We start from the raw sequence: 19,245 nt of genomic DNA, 5'->3' as shown, positions 1-19,245 counted from the left end.
TCACAAACCAACCTTATCTTAACGCTATAAGGCGCCCTTTTATAAGGATGAGGAAAGTATAAGGTTGAGAAAAGGCCAAGGTATGATTCAGAAGCGTCCCTTATTGCGTGAAAAGGCGTCCTTATCGAAGGCGGCCTTATCGTCATAAGAGATGAGCATGGGTGCGAGGCTATGAACTTTTCTTGGTCTTAAACCGCTCAGTTATTAAAAAGGAAACACATTTTTGTCGCTGAGAACAATAAATATAAAAATTGGATAGCGCATTATTACGCGTTGTGAAAAAGCAATGTGAAAAGAGCGAGTTCTAGCTGTTGCGCGTCTCTCATCTGCAGATGAGAGACGCGCAAAAGAACGGCAACGCGTGTTGCCATGGCAACACGCGTTGCTGTCTTTTTTTTTCCATTTGCGGTGCTTCATTTTCCATTTCCATTTTGCGGTGCTCGAGCGCAGTTCCTTCACTTTTTCTCTTCTGTGTTAGCTATAACTTGCGTTAGACGCTGTAAATATTGCGCGTATTTATTTATTTATTTATTTATTTCCTTATTTGTTCATTTATTTGAGTTGAAGTGTTCGTTTGCTTATTGTAAGATCTGTTGTGGGAATGGCCACTGAGAGGAAGAAAATCAACTTTACGGAGGAGGAGCGGGGAATTTCGATTGACTTGGTGACGAGAGAGAGCAACCTGCTGGAGAACAAGCGTACTGATGCGGTGTCCCTGAGCGAGAAGAAAAAGAAATGGCAGCAGATAGAAGAACAGTTCAACAGTAAGAACGGAGTCCACCCGCGCACGGAGCATCAGCTACGCAAGTGTTGGGACAACTTGAAAGAGAAGTGGCGGCACGGGCGAACCCTGATCGTCTGGGCTCGGAGCAAGTGGCAGGATGGAGAGAAGGTGTACCACCGCTCGTTTGGAAAAGCGGAACCTGCCAAGAAACTCGCCGTCGTTGTACATCTCCATGACATTGTGACGGTTCCTAAGTACACGCCGGATGAGCTTTACATAAGGAAGGGCTTCGCGAACATCGGCTTCCCTTAATAGGGCGACAAAATCGACTAGCTCCGAAAAGCTGCTTGCGTGGTCGGCCATAATAAGTGGCGCCTTAAGGTAGCTGCCGGGCTACCTTAAGGAACGCTCCTTTTCCGAGCCGGTAAGGTTAAGGAAAGGTTCGACTTAAGCATAAGGTTTGTTTATGAAACGCGTTAAGGCGCTGAAAAGGTAAGGAAGGCAAAAGATAAGTATAAGGTTGGTTTGTGAATACGGGCCCGAAAGTCGGTAAATAATGTAGTGCCGCCAAAGATGGCGAGAAACCCAAAAGGGCATGGCGCGAGGAAAAAGGTGCGGTCGTCAAGGACGATGTTGACGCATCCTAAACGTTCGAGCCACCGGTCAAAGGGGGACCGCGAAGAATGTTCTGCGCGGACGCGGACAAAGGGCACGGGGCAGTTAAGCTCCTTGTCGTTCCGTAGTTCTTTTTATAGCTCAGCGTGCAGTTCGAAGAAACGCAAGGTGGCAGGACGAGACCAGGTGGGGAGTAGCGACGCGGTCAATCGAGTTCGTGTTGAAAGCGGGGCGCGGGGACGCAAATTGGCAGTAGACCGTAACGTCTTGGGGGAGCTGATAGTTAATCAGCCCTTTTGTTGTCCCTCCGTAGCCAGAGTAGTTTTCAAGCCGCGACCAGCTCGGGGAAGGCTCAGAGTATGAGTCAGACATAAGCGTTTGAAAAGGGAGGCCAAGAGAGCTTCCGTAGAAGTAAAACGTGTTATTTTGTTTTATTTTTGAGCATCGGAAAGTTTTCGCGATTTGAGACTAGGATTTCTTTCAAGGTGTAAGGTTTGAGCTTTGTTTGTGTTTTCGTTTGAGAAGCTCCGTGATTTGAAAGATGAGGTTTATGTAAACATGTAGTCTCGCGAGATGCTCATTAATAAGTAGATAGGCTTTTTTTTGTGTGTTTGAGTAACCAAGGGTCAAGGTTATCGTTCAGAGGCCTATCGTAACGCGCGTGTGTTATTTAACCTTCTTTCTTTTTAAGCGTTTTTGAATTTTGTAAGGTTAAGCGCGTAGATTTGAGTGAGTGCATGATTTGCACGGAGAAGCGTTCTTAGTTCCATTAGCGCGTGTCCTGTGTGGACGGAAGGAAGCAGACTTTATGACTGGGTTGCTAGTGTGTGTGGAGGGCAGCCGTATTCTGACTTCTTTAGTGAACGTGCGTGGAAAGAGTTAGTAAAAGACGCATCATTTTAAGAGTTCTGCGGAGTGTATAAGTCCGGCAAGCTAATTTTTCTTTTAGGTCACGTGTCCTGTAGGACTTTAAGGGAAGAAACGTGAGTAAGCGTAAATGAAAAGTTTGCCTACAACGCAAGTACGCGTTTTGTTTAGTGACCACAAGGCTAGTGCGCTTGTGATTACGTACTTGTGAGGTTGACCAGATTGTTCAGTGGCACCATTACGTGCGATAAGTACGCCACTGCGATAGATTGGAAACATGCTGTTCGTGTGGTTAGGCCACTTGAGTTATGTTCGGCTGTTTTCATTTGTTGTTTGCATCGTCAACGACCCTTTTGTTTTGCAACAACAATAGTACTCTGGTCTTGTCGGCAATCGGGGAGAAATGGATAGCGGTTTGGAAGGGTGGTTGGAACTGTTTTGTCGAAATTGGGGAAATAAAAGATCAGGGTTGATTTTGACTCAGTAATAGCCTGGCGAGTCAGGGGTGAAGAGCCTGCGCTTACACGTGGGGCAGCGCTGTGTTGTTTTGTTTGTTTGACGTCTGTTCTCCAGTGCCAAGGATCCCGAAGTTCGTCAAACGAGGCTCGACCCCAGTACCCTGCAGCTTCTATCAGCGTTCCTCATGGCCAGCGAATTGAGTTCACCGGCCATTCAGAACAACCGCGGCGAGGACGAGCTGTTAGATATGGAGCTGTTTCCTGCGATTACTTCGAGTTCCCCAGACCACATCGGATGGCAGCACAGCTAATTGAGGAATGCAGAAGCAGGAAGCGCATTCCAGAGAAGCGGCCGAGCAAACAAGTTTAAGGCAACAAGTTTACGTGCCAACAAGTTCGTGCGCCGCCGGGATTAGCAGGTGGGCATCCGACAATGAAGCAGGTGCAGCCCTCCCCTTCTCCTCGTTCGAAGTGCATTGCCAGTCTGCGAGGCAAGACCGCAGCAAGCCGCCAGGTGTGACACCACGACACGGGCGCCTACCATTGGCTGAAAGTGGCGTCATCGGAGCGGACTCTCCCATTGGTGAAACATGACGTGACTTACAGTGCTCGAAGGGTTTATAAGAAGCCTTCCAGAGAGACCTGAGGATTCTGGGACAGGCCCTGATTCCCTGATTCACCTCTCTCGAACTTCTTGCCGCGGGCCGCAGCGTCCGAGTTGCTGCCGGCCCGTAATGAGTGTACGACTGTTAATTGACGCTCACCTCCTTGTACATAATGTAGAATAAATCCCTCCCAAGTTTGGGGTTTGCATCCCGAAGTCCCGTCCTACAACCCCTACAAGCACAGTTCTGCTTGCATTCAAGTGGACTTCGTTTTGCACCGCAGCGGCTGACGCGCGAATTCTCGTGAGGGAAAGAGAAAAAGAAAGAACGGGGCGGGGGGGGGGGGGGGGGGCGGTGTCGGGAGGAGCCCTTTGGATTACTAAAGGCGAGTTTCAACAGCTGAACAGAAAAAAAAGAAAATATAAATAAAATGCGGACTCGGGAAGACAGACCAGGACGTCGCTGTCTCTCTTCGTTAGTCGTTTTTTTTTCCTTTTCTAGTTCAGCCATTCCAGCTCGTTGTAGCTACGAACCAACCGGCACAAATTAGATGCAATTCTGACGCTCCTCTCTGCTGAATCGCGTGAAGGCGTAAATGAATTTTGCAGCCGGAGAAGCGTCATTGTGCTCGTCACAGGCGGTCACCGACCGGATGCGCCATGTTGGAAAAAAAAAATATGACGACGAGCGCCCTCCAATTGCTGTATGTAGACGCAGCTGAGAGCGCGGTTGCGGCTGCGTTTGTTTCGTTGTCGGAAATGGCATAGGCATGATCTGAGCTTTGTCTACGCAGGCTCGACGATCCTTCAATGCTTCTACAAGAGTTTCCTTGAGAGAAAAAAAAAGAAACAAACAAAAACGAGCCATGGCTGCAATGTCTGTAAGGCGAGGTTGCACCATGTGCGCGCTTAACCTTTCATTCTGCTTGGCAGATTTTTGAATAATAAGTTCCGTATTTGTGCACAATCTGTGCGTCGAGGGGTGTTCACGACTGACGTTCGGCGCGTGACCTATGCTTTGCGCAAGGTTCGACTCCCGAGTCGGCCTTCTTTGTGCGCGAATCTGGAACGGAGCCATGTTGGCAAGAACACTGACAAGAGGGGCGTGCATGATGCATTACATCGGTAAAATCTCGGCGAGGTATTGGAGTGTATTGGCGTAGCATATCGCCGTCCTACCGGTAGCGATACCCTTCGCTCCTCCGGCCGCTTTGGCAGCTTGGCGGCTGCGGCAATATTGCTCGCGTTGCTGAGCTCGCCAGGATGCGGGTTCGATGCCGGTCCCATTTCGGTGGTCGCGTAGCTCGTGTGGCTAGATTTATAGGCCCTCGTTAAAAGAACGCCAGGTGGTTAAAATTGTTACGGAGAGCCCACTTTGGGCTCTCCGTAATCGTGTCGCAATTTTTGGCGCGTAAAACTTGGGAGTTTGATTAAATCCTTTCACTCTTCCAGCTGTGGATGCGCAGCTTGCGGCAGGCGGTATAACGGCAGCACTGCAGTACGCTAGAGCGCTCTGTGCGTCCCCTTGGGAAACCTGCTGCCGTCCGGCACAAACGCTAATCGTTACGTGACTATTGGTTGAGCAGATGCCGTCGGTCACAACACTAATCGCGCCGTAAAACTGCGCACCGCGACCCACTGGGCGCATATATTTTTTTTCCGACTAGATGGTGCACGCAGCGCGCTCGACTTGTTTGTCGGCGTCGAGTTTCCTCGTCGTCCTCCGCGGCAGCGTCGTCGTTTCGCGAATCGGGGGCGGTTTTCGTTTATTCCATTTCTTCGTCTCTTTCCTCCCTCCAGCGCAACGGGGGCCTTCGCCGTCCCGGGTGCATGCCTCTCGCACTGTGCATACGCACACGCGGGCCCCTTCGTCTCTTTTTGGCGCGGTTCGCCGCCGGCCCGTCCGGATGGAGTCTTGTCCTCCTCCTCGTCTTCGACGATGGACGGACGAACTTCGCTCGCTTGTGGAAGCGGCGCCGGCCCAGTTTCTGCGGCGGGCGCCCGCGCGCTGTTGGCGGCCCACCTCCCGAGCGACTTCGCGATGCGTTCTACAGGGAGACGGGGGGGAGGAGGGGAGGGGGGTATTCTGTGAGAGTCCACCTAGTGGACTGTCCATTTCGGCCGCTGCTGATTGGATGGAGCTGTACGAGCGAGGAGTATGCGAGCGGCGCTAGCCAATCGGGAACGGCCGAAATGGACAGTCTATTAGGTGGACTCTTACAGAATACCTTCCCTGTAAAATACAGCTAAAAGATAAAATTAAAAAATAAAAGCGGCAGTTGGCAACCAAATCACGCGGACCGCGCGGGGTTGTTACTCCGCCAGGCAATCACAGAAGCAAAGAAAATCGTCGTCGTGTGACCATTTCAAAATGGCGTCGTACATGATACCTAGGGAGCGTCTGCTGCTCTTGAAGAGTCTTTTCGTCGACGGAAGCGATGAGGTGTGCAACAGACGTGGACAACGTGCATGACCGTCTGAGCATTTTCAATCTTCAAAAGTCCGCGGTATACCATTCGTTTCACTGCTCACACCCCGTTTTAAGCGTGAAACTTCACTGCCAACTTAAGTGAAACTTGACAATAGATAGTTGCAGCGGAGGATGCGTTTTATTTCAGTTCAATAAAGAATTAGGCTTTCACCGTTCTACTATGATAAACGAGTGAAAACGTCCACAATTACGCGATTATAACTTTAGTTTTTTTTTTTTGCGGTTACCGCCTTATTAGGTAACGGGAAAAATTGAAGTGCGAACTATTTGCAGCCTCGCGGAGGAACAGTGGCTGGCGGCTATGAGGGCGTGTGCGGGGCTTCACTGCAGACTCGAGTTGTATCCGACTATATAGTCCGTGCGCGACTTATACTCGCGAGCAAGCGACATGACAGCGCGTGGCTGGCGTTACGCGGTGCTTGCGATGTTTAATTGCGAGGAAAAAAAAAAGTGGTCCTGTTTTTTGGGGGGTGGGGGGGAGGGGGGGGGCATTTATGCTTCAGCCCTTATTGAATGTTGTGACAGAGACTCCGTGCTGTGGGGTTGGACGTTTTTCTCGCTTTTACCGCGCGCTAGGAAAGGACAGAAAGACGAGGTTAAGGGTATACGTAAGTTTACGCAGTAACTGTAGGGTTGGCAACTATGCACCGAAGGAAAGGGTTGGAAAGGTGAGCCAAGTTTCGGCACACAAAGAACAGAACTCTGCACGATGCCGTTGGTATACGGGAAACTTGACAACCGTACCCTCGCGGCAGGCAGAATCCTTCGGCTCTGTTCCCGAACGACGTGTCCGAGCTGTTTTGAAAAAAATTGGAGGACGCTTAAGCTTCGCCTTCAAGAGTGGAACGCGACAGCGTTCCCGTCGACCCGCCAAGGGGTCGACGGGAACGCTATGGCGCAGCGACTACGCGCCCCGCATCGGACGCGGTGAGCGTCGTGCAGCGCTGCGTTCGGCGCGGCAACGAAATGTGCGCCTGAGCAAGCGACGCACGCCTGAGCCTTAGAAACAGCTCGTTTCTAAGGCAACACCGCATTCACTAGAGACGCTTTTGTACCGCTTTGAAGCATCGAACTCGTGGCTGAGTGGTCCCATCTTTTTCTGGGATGTGCTACAAAGGACTTTAAAAAAAGAGTTACCTTTAGATCCACATGGAATAAGATTCTTACCGGTAGAAACGGAGGCTTTTCCGTATGACGCTATAATGCTCCTGGGCCTCCACAGTTTGTGGAAAGCTAGAGCGCAGTTCAACAATGCTGATGTCATTTCGCGGCCTACACGTGATCACTTCATTGAATCTGTAGTACGGTTCAGGGATGTCCATCGGGCACTCCCTGAACAACCAACATGGATTGACATACTAGATAAACTTGCAGCATTGAAAAAATTTTGATATGTCGTGCCAGCAAAATCCTTGTTGACATATTTTTCCTTTTCTGTATTGTTTGTGTATGTCAAAGCCGGCAATAAAGAAAAAAAAACTCGTGGCTGAGTGGTAACGCCTCCGTCTCACACTACGGAGACCCTGGTTCGATTCCCACCCAGCCCATCTTGCAAGTTGTTTTTTATTCATGAAGTGCCTGCTGGGATTTATCGCTCACGGCCAACGCCGACGACGCCGACGCCGACGACACCGGCTTTTCTGCGACACGAGCTCCTTAACGCTGTCGCGTTAATACCGCGATTGCGTGAGACAGCAGCTGTTGGTCAGACGCCTTGGTCGTGTTTGGTGCAGACGGATTCCGTTCGTGTGCCGTCTAATTCTCACCTCGCGCTAAATTGAACTAAAGAACATGGCCGTGAAAGGGTGCGACGTAAACTGCAAAAATCGTACGCGTCTAGCTGCCCGGTGGCCCCGTTTATTCGCTTGCTACGAAAATTTCTTACCAACGCCGGAAGGACGGGCGCTTTGAGCTTTACGAGCTAATTGTAGAGGTGACTGCGTATTGCATAGGCAGACTTAACTGTTTTTGGTATACGACCAGAACTAAGCTTATCTTGGAGAGGGTCCTCTTTCGCTTTCTTTGGAAGGGTACAAATGGTTGTGTAGCTAGGCGGGGTGCTCAAGTTGCCCAGGGATAAGGGAGGACTCGGAATTCCCGACATGGGCATCGTGGCTACTGCACTCAGATGGACCCAGGTCGCTCTTAACTCGGATATGCTCCTGACTCGAAGCTTTACCTCGTTTTTCCTTAGCACCCGACTCCGCTTGTTTTCGCAGAGCACATTTTCCCACTGTGTTCCTCGCTCAGGTACCCCGTCCACCATTTATGCGGCGGCTGCCAACTCTTTGGTAAGCCTCCGCACGGTTCGCCCCGACATCGACGTAGTTTCCACTCCAAGAATTAGCAGACATTCTTTCCCCCGGCCTCCCCCCGCATTGCCAAATGTATGACCTGTCCATTCACAAGCCAAACTGGAAGCTGATCACGGCCAGTTTCCTCGACGCTGTAGGCGAGCCACTTTCATGTATCGCCTGGCGCGAGGGTTGCTGCCGTTGGGCTACAGGCCCTTCACAGCCGTCCCGGTTCGTGGAGTGTGCCCGTTCTGTGGCGCTCGTGAGGACTCGGTTCATGCTTTTGCGCAGTGTTTGCTTCCTGCAGCTCTTCTCCGTTGGATTGCTAGTCTTTTTAATATCCCAGGCGCTCCTTATCAGACAGTTCGATTTTTGCACCCTTTGCCTAATCGGGCGGTCAACCAGTTCGTGCTTCTCCTCGCCGAGTGCTCCTACCAAGTTTGGTTGGCACGCCGCGGTGCAGTTTACGGGGGGAGGGCGCCGGGCCTTCACGAAGTGCTTGCGAAAGCACGGAAGGAGGTCTGGTTCCATCTCACTCGGGAGCGGCACCGCTTGGGCGAGAAGAAGTTTCTCGAAGTGTGGGCCCGTCCTGCAGTGATTTTTGGTGAGTCAGGTGGAAAGCTATCCATTAAGTTATGATGCATGCTCCTAAGGTCGCTCGACTCGGCCGTGTGCGCCAGGCGATCTACGGGGTTTTGTTTGGTTCAGTGGAACCCAGAGCTGGAACCCGGTGGTGGCGCACCCTTGGTTGGTCGCGCTGCTCCGCGGACGGCTTTGGTGCTCTCCATGGTTGTATGCCTTGGCCTCTTCTGCGCCGAGGCAGTCCGAGGGTCAGTCAGGCTTGAGCCCTGTGAGACCGACATTGCTGTTTGTGTGTTGAGTGCAGTAACTCTGTGTTGCTGCGCCACAACAGCCCCCTTGTCCGGGAAGGACCGTTGGCCCGAACCAAAGCCCCCCGCCCAGTCAACCCGGGTTGAGGGGGGGAACCGGGGTCAATGTATCGAATGATGCTGGGTTGATGAGTACACGAAAGCTCATGGACGCGGTGCCTTCAAAGGTGCCAAGTCCCCTTCCCATCTGACAACGGTTCCGATTAGTGATGTACAACGAGTGTGCACAGAATGCAGCTGCCAGTGATTTCTGTGTGTGTGTGCTGTCGTGTACATCATTTTTGTATATACACATCTCATACATCATCACTGCAAACTTATGTAAAATGTCTGTCACACCATTGTACATAACCATTGTATACACAACAAATATTGACCATCATTTTATACACGTGACAAATAGTTCATGTGGTGTAACTGTGCCTTTCCGTGGACTCTACTTGAAAAGCAGTCGAACAGTACTTTGAAAACGTGCCGTGTATACAATGCTTAGTGCTTTGCATAATGCGAAAACACCCGCGTACTTGGATTTAGGTGCACGTTAAAGAACCGCAGGTGGTCGAAATTTCCGGAGTCCTCCACTACGGCGTGCCTCATACTCCGAAAGTGGTTGTCGCACGTAAAACCTCATAATTTAATTTTAATTTTTTTTCCTTTGTATATGTTAACGTCCGGGTGGAATTTAGCCGTGATTGGTACTCAGTGTTCTTATCGTCTCTTGTTGAAATAAACTTTTTTCTAAGCACAGCAAAAAGGCAGATAATGTAGACGGCGAAAGGGTCACGGTCAGATGCGAGAGTCGAATGGAGTGGGAAGACCTTGGGTGGGCAAGTTATCTAATCGTTATTTTCATTACCCCTTCTTTTATTTTCCTTTTTGCCATCTATCGTTAGCTGTTGCTCGAAACCGCGCTACCGCTATCGCCGAGATCGGCCACCCAGACAGACGGTCAGGACATACGAGCACGCACTTCGTATATACCGCGAATCGCCATGACCGTGAGCAGACGACGCGGCGCGGATGAACACATCTCGAGGAGCATTCCGCCTTCGTATATTGGTTAAGCTGTCTCTGTAATGCGACTGAGGCTTCTTTTCTACGCACACTGTAGCGAGGAAATTCGCAAAGGAGATGCTATGTTGTCACTTCGATGCCACGGTCGTCGTATTCCGAAGAGAAACGAAGCTTCCGGCGCAGGCAGTATTGGAGAGGCGAATCTTTTACGATTTCGCACATTCGAATGTGGGTGCGTGGCCGTCGGGCTATTTAGCGAGACGTTCCCCGCACGCCGGTGGGCGTCTTGTTGACGAATTGGCTTACATTTGACGTGGGGTCCTATAGTGGCCCTATATTTCCACGATTCTTTTTCGTTCGGTTCATTTCATGTCATCCGTGGTGCCGAGTGACGCGTGATCTGAGTGATGTTGGCTCGGCACACCGCCGCGCTGCCACTTTCCATTATATTTTTCCCTTCTGTAAAGTCGGAAGTATGGTTGCAAAATTTGACCCTTTAAATTTGTCACCTTAAAATCTCCAGCATGATTTTCGCGCCTAAAACGAAATGTACATCTCGAACTTGTACGACAACCGGTTGGAGCAGGTTATGGCAGTCCGAAGCATGTCTCAACTGCTGGTGCTCGGAAGCGGGATCTAGCACGTTTGAACTGCTACACGAAGGCAAGCTGAAGATCTATTCTTATTTTTTTACTTCTTTTGCACTTGGACAACAGAGTCAGTCCGCATATATCCTACCTATATGGCACGTATTCTAAGCTAGTGGTTAATTTGTTTTATGTTTTATATATCTTTAATTTGGGTTGCCCGGTTCTCAGAAGACCCCCTCACAGCGCGTATCAGCCGTTGCAGCATAAGGCTCTATGCCAAAGTACTTAAATAGGGTCTACATGTATGCGTTTCGCTAATTGTCGTTCTACCGCTCTTTTTTTTTTAATTGTTGGCGCGATTGATCCATGTTTGGAATCGTCATCGTTGACGACGAGAGTTTCTGGGCATACTAGTGTTACGCTGCTAGGGAGACGCGATTCGGCTTATAATGTTCATCGTGGTGAATGCATTCCGCTATTCTAGGCAACAAGAAGCCCGCAGGACACGTTGTTTACAAAGGCATTATGGCGTGACAGCAGCTCCCGCTGGTGTAATGCGCGTTACCGAAGAACAAAAAAAAGTCTTTTCCACTTGAGACTGCGCTGTTCTCAAGACAATGTGCACACTCTTCGCTTAAGCACACGGCAGCCATTGTTATTGACAAGTGACGTCAGTTTGTGCGGGCCTGTAGCCTCATAGGACTCGCCGGGTGGTCTCGCCTCGGCTTTGGCCCGATTCGGGGAGGAGTTCGCGAGCTATGCGTATCCCGCCACTCGACTACTCGAGTGCTCGGCTCGAGTGCTCGGGATTGCGCTGCGGCTTGGCTTGGCGAGCGGCTCGGCCCCGTTTCGAGGAGTGGGAGATGGCGTGCGCGGAGGGACATGTCCCAGTTACTTCGTCTTCAGATTCCGAGTGACACCAGTCGTCTCTTTCGTTCTTCTTTTTCTCCTTTTTCAACGAGGGTCGTAAAAAGACATCGTGCGCGATAACTTTTGAGCGGCTACCGAGCTGCGACCGCCGGGGAACGTCGTTGGGACGGAGCTTTCGAGCGAGCAACTTCGTTACTTGCTTTGCGCGAGGTGGTTGTCTCGATGCGGGTGCTCGACATTACTCGGCGTTCGCCTATCGAGGGGCGTCGAGGTCATCTCGTGACAGCGTTATCGTTTCTGCTTTTTCGTTTTGCGATATAGTCACTTCGTGTTTATCCGAGGCAGGCAGAACGGGGACTGGATGATGATGTAGGTTATAGGTTAGGTTATTAGGTTAGTATATACCTTAAGGAACAACGATGGATTCGCGTTTCGATTTGAGGACTTCTTTTCACCGAGTCATAGGTGGTGAAAATGCAGGCTTCCATCACCGAGTGGAAGGTGACCGAAATTTTTGGATACGGGGCGGCGATCGAGTGTTACGGGTATAACCGTAAAACGCTGTGCTAAGGGAAATACATGGGCGAGTGCGGGGCTTACCTTTCTTTCACTAATGAGTATGTCTCTTTGGGCGAATTAATCTTGCAAGTTTAAACACCGCGAAAAAACTCGCAGGACCACCGTGTTGCCTTAGTGTTCGCGTAGCTCAATAGTAACTATAGCGTAGAATGGTCGAGGGAGATGCCCTTCGTTTCGTGACCTGCATGCGGTTTTGGTTAAACTCGCCTTGTCCTAGCTGATCTTCAAGAAACGGTTTACTGGGCGATATTTCCGGTTTGCTGCCGTTTCCTAGCAAAGGGGAATAGAAATACAGAAGATGAGAGAAAGAAAGGTAACATAGAACGTTGACCGTGGGGACGCTCTCGCACACAAGCATTCAAAGTGTGACACACAGGTGCATGCAGCGTATTATACACATTGTCGCGCCATGTCTGTCAATCTGTCGCACAATCCAGTCTATAAGTAACGCAGCTGCGCCAACTTAATATTTAGATATGTAACCGCGATATGTTCCTACGGGGTTATTGGATATGAGACGTCTTTTTTTTTTCTATGTAGATATGTAACGATGAAGTCGCTCATATGCCGGCTTTCGTGAGATCGCCGAACCACGGCGTCAGTGAACGATGCCGCAGAGGTACAGCGTGGCCGGTTGTCTACCCGCGTCTTCTTCCTCGGTTTACGCCGCTTTATCTTTCCTCGTGTACGAGGGAGATATAAGGCCCGCCGAATTGCTTTATGACGCCGTAGTTGTCTGTGGAGGTGTACTTTGGTTATGCGATGGCCGCTTAGTTTGTGGCTCGCCAGTGCTGGCAATCTTGTTGACTGTATACATGGTCAGGACCGAGAGTGTCTGTCAGGTCTGTCGCCCTGTATGTATACCCAACGGCATCCTGTCTTAGCTGATGCGCCGTGCCAAGTGCCTAATGTTACACCCCGTCGACGAGTCTGTTTATGGGTGCCTAGCGTAAGCTTTCCGAGCCCGCTGTAAAGGGAGATAAGGACCGCGCCTCCCGTGTAATAGCGCGATGCAGTTCCGTCGTCTGCGAAACGTGAAAGCAATTCGATGATTGCGACATCGCACTGGGGCGTAACGCAGCAACGACGTGTAGCCTGTGGTTAGCATTCGTGAATATGTTAGGCATCGACGCTCGCTTACGCAGTCAATAATTCCGTTCTGGCTGACCGGGATTCCCATACTACGTACAGAATGCTTCGTATTAAATTACGGAACCCTGTAATCGTCAGTGCATCGTATGTGTTGTAGGTTGTTTTGATGCCTCGAAATTCGGATTCTACTTCTACACCTTTCTACTTTTTTCCTACTTTTCTACTTTCTGGAAATGAACCCCCAACCTGTGTTAGATGTGGTGAGAGGCTGACCGTCCTTCACGTCCTCCTGGAGTGTCGGGAGGCTGAAGCTGAGAGAAAAACAATTTTCCTCTTGCATACCGCCATTGTGTCCCTCTTCACCCGGCTATGTTTCTTGGTCAAGAACCGCTTTTTACCACTAAAGCAGTCCTCAGTTTCTTTAATGATGTTAAAAGTCCATTACATTCGTAGCGCATCCTCTTTCCAGAGGATGCCGCTGCGATAATTGTTTCGCATAGCATGTGCCTCCAGGCCCTTGTGTTTCAAGGGCTCTAACGAGGCAGTGGTGCTGTAGCCAATTAAGACACCTGAGATATTTTTTATATTGGATCAATCTTTCGCAATTGATTTTAATGCTCATAGTACAAGTCATTCGTCATCGAGGTAATCTTATTACACACATATTTTCCGCACTTTAGAGCGACTATTTTTAAGGACCCTTCATAGCCACGTCACATCAATTTCATGGAACTGATAACTACACTGCGAACTCATTACCACGGACATGGCGCTCTTTGGCCATACCTGACCCTTGTGCCAATAAACACCACATATTCACTCAAATTCGGATTTAAGCACCGGAAACTTAGTGCATTACCTATAGTAGCGTTTTTGATACGTCGGAACGAATCTTCAAGTATCGGGATACTTCATCAAACGAGTTACTAATTACTCATTTTTAAACTCAAGTAAGATTCCCTGTTTCTTTTTCTTCCTTTGTTTTTTTGGTGTGAAATGTGTACTCTCTGGCCATAGAAGTAACAGTGAACAAGCTCAAACATATTCTAGTGTGGAAGAGTTTGAATTTGGGCAATTCTAGGATCACACGATCATCGCCCAGATCCCCTTGGTCGTCGCCATTGCTGTCGCGCCGGGCAGCAGCTCCGTCGCGACGAGCCTTTTTCTCCTTCGATAAAATGTGCTCGCTTAGTGAAACTGCGCGTCCGCGGCCTTTCGAATTGCTCCCGGCTTTTTTCGCTCCCGAAATGCGAGCTCTCCGGCGTCGCGTGAGTCAGCCGCTGACGCCGCGAACAGCTGAGCCGCGGTGACGGAAGGCATTCCGCCCCCTCCCTCGCTTGCCTCCGCCAGGAATGCGAGTCTTCGCTGCTGCGCTTCTGACGCGCGCGACGCCGCCTGTCGACCGCAGCCGCTGCACTGCACTTTCGCACCTGGGACACTACTGCTTCCACGAGCCAACACCCTCTCAATATTGCGCAAGGCCAGAACTGCTGTGCGCTATACGTGGGTGAGAGAGAGCGGTGGGGAAGGGGACGTTCTTGCGTTGTTTGAAGCTGACGCTGCTGCCGCGTGTGCGCCAACCTGCCATTCGCACTGCACTGCGTGCGAATACGTATCTGTTGTGGCTGTTGCCCCGGGAAACCTGCCTCTACAAGTTTCCTCCACGCTGCACCTGTGTGTGCTCTATCCACTTGGCTACCGTACACGGAGGGAGGGGTGTGGGAGAGTGAGGTAGAGAGATGACGGGAGTTCAGGCTGATCACACAGTACTACAACGCAGGATGCTGTCTCCAGCTGGAAGAGGATTGGTATGGAGACGTCAGCCACTTACGTTGGCCGATTTCGGTGACGTCAGAGCGCAGTCGAACTTGTATAGGTATTTGTGGCCCTCGGGAATCGTTTGGTACTGTGGTGGCCACTAAGTTCAGTGCAGGTTTGGGGGCGCGGAACTTGTGTTGAATTCCTAGGTTATCACGACTATAGGGGACAGTGATCACTGCTGTGTGTTGTTGGAATGCTTATACGAAAAAAAAATTACGAGTACTTTAAAACAAAATAAATATGTCTACAGTGACAGCGTACCGAGTGCGGACACTTCTCGTGTTGGAGTAACTCGGTACCGCCTGCTCGACAGACTGCAGCATTCGCGCAGTTAACGGACAGAGTGGGGGGAGCTACAGAAAATAAAACTGGACACGAGCCTTTGGTTTCCGACTAGGAAGCGGGGCTTAATTTGTTGCCGGAACAAATCGGTCGCTGTGCCCCGGCCAACGAGCGGTGCTCCGCCGAGGGCCCTCCGTGTTCCGATCTTCCCCGCCGCTCTCCGCGGGCTCGCAGCTATCTGCTGCTATACCTTTGCAGTCCCGGAAATAACGAGAGGAAGGCAGTAGAGCGGATCGCGCCGGTCATTCCGAGGTTCCGTCTGCTTGCGGCGACGAGACTTGGCAGTAAAAGCGGCGGAATGCGCCTTCGCTCGTTTGTCGTCGCGTCACATCATATACGCGTTTCCGCGGTCTTCGATCGGACGTTCTCCCTCCTTGGCTGCGTTCACGTACGAGCCCAACAAAAGTCGGAACGAGTCGGCTTCGTGCAGACGCAGACCGGTCGTAGGCTTCGTGTAAACTCCATAGCCGATCGAGACGAGCAACTCGAGCGTCGAGGCGGGTTCGATTATGGCCGACCTGGAGTAAGCTCGCGCGCGCGTGCTCCAGATCGTCCGCGGTTTGGTCAAGCCGCTCTGCAAGGGGTGGGCTGACTGTATAGCCAACCCGCTCGTTAAAGTGCGTAGGAAATGAGATCGGTTCGGGGCCTGGTCGGCTCGACCCGCTCGCGTCGAGTTGATGCAAACGATACGCTATTGTCAGTGCGTTGGCTTGCGCGGTCGCGTGGAGCTGCTGCAGCTGGGAGTTGTTCCTCTTTGCGCTGAGGCGTTCGCACTGTGCCAACATGAAAAAAAAAAAAAACACTTAATCAGCGTTCGCATTCACTCTTTCCTGTAAACATGCAAGTACGAAATTGCGTGACCGATATTTGCCCTCTACTAGCTGTCCTCGTGTAAAACAAATATCAGCTTTATTTCAGTGCAGGAACGACGCAATCGACTGATGTTTGAGCGGAGGTTCGGTGTTCCATTTCGTGCAGCCAGCTTCCCTGCTGACCAATCGAACTGTGGTCTCGATGAAGTTCGATTAGAAAGCTTCGGTTGCGCTACGTTTCCGAATCGCGCGTGCAGAAATTCGAAACTCATCTGCGTTGTACATGGTTGGTTTTTGATGGGCGGAAAGATTTACAGTATGTGTTGAGGTGCTTTTCGGTGTACGGGCGACACGGCATTGCCAAACATCTCTCACTGGTGGACGTCGCGGCGTCCTCCGTAAGGAACACGGGGTCCACGAGAGACGACTGGAGAGCTCCGGATTATTCGGGTTATTCGGTTATTCGGATTATTCGGGTTAACGTCGGGTTATTTGAAGGTGTGCCACCAAACGCGCGGTACGCGAGTGTTTCTTGGAATCCGCCCCCGTCGGAGTATGGCTTGCCGCAGACGGGAACCGAACCCGCCACCTTTTGCGCTGCAGCCGAATGCGCTGATATGGCATCGTGGGTCGCGCGACGAGCTTGCAAACGACGCTTCCTTCTCTCGAAGACGGCTGACTAATGGCGTTATAGAATGGGCGCAACTAGTATGGGGTGTTCCGGATGCGCTATATACGGTAGTCCCGTTAATGCGTCGATCCGGTGCCTGGCAAACGAACGACGATGCTCAATCCCCTCCCCACTGCGTAATACCTTTTGCTCCGCGCGCACTTTACGGCGTCTTTCTCGTGTCACCAATGACGCAGCGCGATGACGAACGACCCCTTTATTCATCCGGACAATGCAGCTGTTCGGGAGGCGAAAAAATAAATAAATAAAAGACCACAGGCGCGCGCTGCATGTCGACCCCGATACGCGTGTCGAATGTTGGACGCCCGTTCGGATACCTGGCGTTTATATTTTACTCCCGGAAAGCACCTTATAGTGTACTTTGCTCATTGTCAGGTATTTTTTCCAATCTCGGACGCATTGTTTCCGAACGGCATTCTTGCCGGCCGCTGATGTCACTACGTGTTTCGCTCGTTCTTACAATGACGCAGGCTGCTTGCAGGCACACCTGCATTTGGGATGATTTTTGCGTTCGTGGAGATTGTTTAAACTTCTTTACTGATGCTATCAATTCTTTTTTATTTATTTTTTAGCCTAAACGCTCTTAGCAAACGCTCGCGCTTATCCCAAACCTATCGCGCTGCCGCTCGCTTCACCGTTTCGAACTGTGCCCGTATCCGCAAGCCGCATTATGCGACCTGCGCCCTGGCACTTGCGACCTACGTAAAGGCGCGCCGTAAGACAGCGCGCACGAAGAGACCAGCCATCTTGGGTCCGCGCCTTTCTCGTCGCACCATTGGCCAGCCATTTCTCCTCGCACTTGGGCTTTGTTAAGAACGTCACGGTGAAGCTTTGCTTGCAATATCTGTGCAGTTGTTATCGCAATAATTTCTTTTTTTTTTTACTTCCGTTCGTCTGCGGCTCTCCGTGCATTCCGAGGGCGGCAAGCAGTTTGATGGACAGGATTGCGTTAATATTTATGTGTATTTCTTATTTTCCTAGCTTTTCTTTTTGATGCCTTACGCCGGTACTTCAAATAATAAAGAAAACAAAATTAGCGCTCACGATGCTAGTCAGTGGTATTGACGTCTTAGCTAGCTTAAAGCAAGATATATTAAAGCAAGATAGGTTAAAGATATTAAAGCAAGATAGATTAAAGCAAGACTCGACGGCTATGGCGTTCTGCTGCCGAGAATGAGGTCGTGGATTTGAGTCCCTGCAGCCGCGACTGCACTACACGGCGAGGCCCTAGTGTAGAACGCTCGTGTACTTGCGCGTCTAGAAGCACGCTAAAGCAATTCCAGGAGGTCAAAATTAATCCGGAGCCCTCCACTTCGGCGGCCCTCCTATAATTCGCGGTGCCGTACGTTTGGGCACATTATAAACCCCAGATTGAGCACCGGGCCGGTAATATAGGTTCGACATGCCTAAATATTGGCCCAACGTTGCTTCACTATTGGTTCCCATTTTATGCTAATAGGGTGATTTCGACGGCAGACGCCGTTGCACAGTGGGACAAAAAGAGAGGTATATAGGAAGGCAGGAATGTTAACTAGTCAAGGGCTTGGTTGGCTACCCTACTCTAGGGCTTGGTTGGCTACCCTACTCTGGGGGAACAAGGGGAAGAGAGAGAGAAGGGAGAAAGGTGTAGAGACGTGTACGGACAGTACTTGAGTTCAAGCCGCTCGCGCAAACCAGACGTTCTGAGACGGCACGAAATTGCCTTCACTGCCTTCTGAGCCGATGATCGATGGGCACGGTGCTCCAGTACTGTCTTTTCGCTCAGAGGACGCTCATCTAATTTTTTTCAATGTGTTGGACAAATACTGTCTTTGTGCTTGAAATTGAGGACAATGGCACAATAAGTGGTCAATGTTTTCGCATCCGCAAGCGTAATGTGTCCAAGATGTGATGCGGCGTGAGCGGTGTGTCCTTCAAGGAGAGTGCGCGCCGCGATCTATACGAGGCCATGCGGGAGCATATGGATATTATCTCGGTTATGTATATGATCAGCCATATCTGCGGCCTTAACGTAGCCATGACGCGCGCACGTGACGCCAGTGGCGGCCTGCGCTTTCGCGCAATTTGCATGCGGAGTCTTTTTTTATTGTCGCGCAATTGCGTATATTTTCTCGCCGTATATAGTGAACCTTACACTGTAAAACAGTTACTGTTTTACACTGTAAAACCCTTAAAAGTGAGAAAGGGTGTAAATGTATCTATAACTCACACCCTTAGGGTGTGATTTGTATAGCATACACTTTAAGGGGGTGAGTTACACACATTTGCACCCTTATTCACTGTTAAGTGTGTAAATTATTGTACAGTGTAGGCCGTCGCATAAGTCTCACCATCAGCTGCCAGGAAATGCTGAACAGTTACCGCGAGCGAATAAAAAGGAAAAAAAAAAATGCTCGGATTCTCGGTGCGAGTTATGCGCTGTTCCATATGATGTGCGTGTTCCCGTATGCGCGTCGTTTCTTTTTCGCGCTTTTGTTTCCCGCCTGAAGCA

At 50.5% G+C, this 19,245-nt stretch overlaps 1 protein-coding gene across 4 annotated transcripts in view; it reads left to right on the top strand.

Annotated features, from left to right (window-relative positions):
- The window catches only part of LOC139048797 (rab11 family-interacting protein 4A-like), a 280,271-nt gene that overhangs the window by 195,822 nt on the left and 65,204 nt on the right, over positions 1 to 19,245 (top strand). The gene's annotated exons all lie outside the window — the stretch shown is intronic.

Source organism: Dermacentor albipictus, chromosome 8 (genome assembly GCF_038994185.2).
Source record: "Dermacentor albipictus isolate Rhodes 1998 colony chromosome 8, USDA_Dalb.pri_finalv2, whole genome shotgun sequence".
Classification (NCBI taxonomy): domain Eukaryota; kingdom Metazoa; phylum Arthropoda; class Arachnida; order Ixodida; family Ixodidae; genus Dermacentor; species Dermacentor albipictus.
The sequence above is the reverse complement of the archived record's forward strand: the minus strand, read 5'-3'. Positions and strand labels throughout refer to the sequence as shown.